The sequence below is a fragment of the Onychomys torridus genome, chromosome 4 (genome assembly GCF_903995425.1).
Source record: "Onychomys torridus chromosome 4, mOncTor1.1, whole genome shotgun sequence".
NCBI classification, from domain to species: domain Eukaryota; kingdom Metazoa; phylum Chordata; class Mammalia; order Rodentia; family Cricetidae; genus Onychomys; species Onychomys torridus.
Genome location: NC_050446.1, coordinates 146,359,555 through 146,362,544, shown reverse-complemented (window position 1 = coordinate 146,362,544; position 2,990 = coordinate 146,359,555).

The window sequence follows — 2,990 nt, the reverse complement described above, 5'->3', positions numbered from 1 at the left end:
TCCTGTCTTTTCTTTTAACTAGTTTTCTCTCACATTTGCTTCCAACAAATGGGAGATCTCTAGGCTGGGCCCCACTCATTCCCTAAACAGCCCTTGTGTCTGTGCTGGTACCTCTGAGGCCTCTTTCCCCCTTCAGTCTGTTGTCTAGCTGGTAACCAGAGTGCATAAAAGTACAGATGGAGCCATGTCACTGTACAAAATCTATCAATGGCTGCTTGTTCCTTTCAAGAAAAGCCAAATGTCTCATCTTTAAACAATATTTTATTTTTCCCTGTGATATTTATATCACACACACACACACACATACATATGTTAGGTACATTGATTGTACTTCAGTTCCTGCACATGTTGATTAGTGATTGCCTTAGCATATGTGACCTTACTATTGATAATTTCTTTATGATAGATATTAATAATTTCTTCAAGATCCTGTTCTTCTGGCTATTGGTATACATAATGTATTAGTGTTAGTTACAATCACCCTGCTGTGTCATAGAATACTATGACCTATTTGTTCTTTTGGGCTATTATATTGTACCAATTGACTGACCTCTTCCCCATCCCCTGCCCCTTAATTCTTTTTCTGTTTTGAGTTAAGGTCTTGCTGAACTCAAATCCTGCTTAATCCTTGTATGGTTCGACTATTGCACACTAGCCTGATGGGGGTGGGGGAAGAATCCTGAGCAGTGGGAAAGAACACCTGGGAGACTGTGTCAGAGGACAGCTCATTTGTTAGGAGGAAGCAGGGGACAGTTAAACCTTAGGAAGAATGGCCTGTTGGATCCATGTGGTGGTATGTTACTGGTTGGGGCAAGAACATCAAGGGTGCTTCATTTGCATACCCAGGAGCCACAGGGCTCAGAGGAAAGAAACTTATAAGGTCATATAGAAAAAACAGAAAATCTAGCCTGGAATGGTTCAGCGGTCAGTTAAACAGCAACCAGTCCTTGTAGCCATGAGCTTATCAGTTGCTACATGCACTGGAGCATGTCCATGCCGGCAAGACTATCTGTGGTGGTCTGTTGGTGTCTGAACAAGGCAGGGGAACAGCCAAACTCCTGCTGCTCTCAGGATGAGAAAATCCTGGGTTTTAGGCATGCTTTGACCCTTCTTAGCTTCAGGCCAGCCCCCAAGGTCTCACTCACTCTATAGTCCAAGCTGGTTTCAAACTCACCATCCTCCTGCCTCAAAGCTCAAAAAGTGCTGGGATTACAGGTATGTGCTTGCTTAATATGCTCAGCAGAAAGTCAACTTTTTTTTTTCTTTTTTTAAAGATTCTGTGTCTGAGTGAGATTATCTGATGTTTTTCTTGCTTGACTTGTTTCACATAGTGACATCCTGTTCCTTCTACATCGTTGCAAATGATGGCGTTTGTAGTTTTTAAAATCACACCTGGAGCCTGGAGCAGTGGTTCTTGCTCACCCCTCCTGCCTCATCTCATTCCCACTCCTGCTGCTGTTGGTGCTGTCATTCAAGTATACTGTCCTTCCGACATATGCGGAGCTCACCAAGCCCGGCATGTGTGCCACCCTGTGTTGATGCTGTTCTGCTGCTTGGCTGGGTCTACCTCATTCTTCATGCTTTGGCTTGATTGTCAACACCTTGGGATGACTTACTTTAACACCCCTTCCAAAATGACCTCCCAGCTTATTTCTATCAGTATTCTACAGAGAGTTCCTCCTGACTCTCAGCATTGGACACACTCTGGTTCTATATTTTCCATGAGTCTACCTGCTGCATAGGGTGTGGGACATGCCTATCTGTTCACTGGTGCTCCCTTTACCTTGAAGTACAGCACATGGTAGATACTCCTTAGTGCCTGTTAAACAAATCTCTTTTGTGTAAAATGTTATTGTACAAGAATCTGTATAGCAAAAACTATTGGGAACCCATATGTAGGAGGAACATTGTCATATATATTAATTTGACTTTCCTTTTTCCTTCCACAAGTGAAGTCAGACTTTTTCTCACCTCTTGGGCCAAAAGATGCATGTGTTTTTGCACATCAAGCTTGAGGATGAAGATTTATACCCACTACCCATGCCTCATCCTGACAGGTGGCTAAGTTAAATCAAATGTAATTCTGCTTACTAAACACCATTGTGGAGTTTCAGCCGAATCTCAAAGCAGCTCTTCAGATTTATGAGCACTGTTTTAATTTATTCTGTGCTGTTTTAACCACTACAAAGGTAACTGTGCTCTGTATTCACTTAGGAAAATAAGTTGGCTTCAGCATGCTTAAAAAGTTTTAATTTCTCTGAGCTATGCCACAAACCAGCCACTGTTAGCTAATTCATTTCATATTTGTTGGGAAGTGCAAGAGATGTTTCCTGAGTCATCATTGAAGTCAGAAATAGATGGCCAGCAATGTGCAGGTGGGGTAGGAGATGATCATTCATTAGCCACTGTCTGCAGGGAGGAAATCATTCCTAGGGATGAAGGTAGGATTTTATGGCAGTAATGCCAAATCTTCACATAATAGGAAACTATTACATAATTTTATAATTCATGTGTGACATAATTTACATGACTTGGAAATTATTAAGTGGCTCCCTAGAGCACAAGTATTTACTCAACATGCATGGTTTTATCTTACCCCCTCCTTTTATGTTTAATAATCATACTTTTGCATCTAGGAGGGCCTAGTATCTTTTCTCCATAGAACACAAAGGACTCAGTTCTAGCATTTGTGCACCTTGACATAGTTTATAGAAGCATGCATCAGAGTCCAGAGCTCTCATTCTGTAGTGGCCCAAGCTTCAGAAGGAGTCAATGTGAGATTCAAATTCTATGTCCTAAGCTAATTTAGTAATTCCTCCAGTTCAAGATGAGATTAGAGGAAGATCTACTAAGGGGAAAAGGAGGAAGATAAAGGAGAGGGAGGGGGGAGGGAGGGAGAGAGAGACACAGAGAGACACAGAGAGAGACACAGAGAGAGAGACAGAGAGAGACAGAGACAGAGACAATGAGACAGATTACAGAGAAGACAT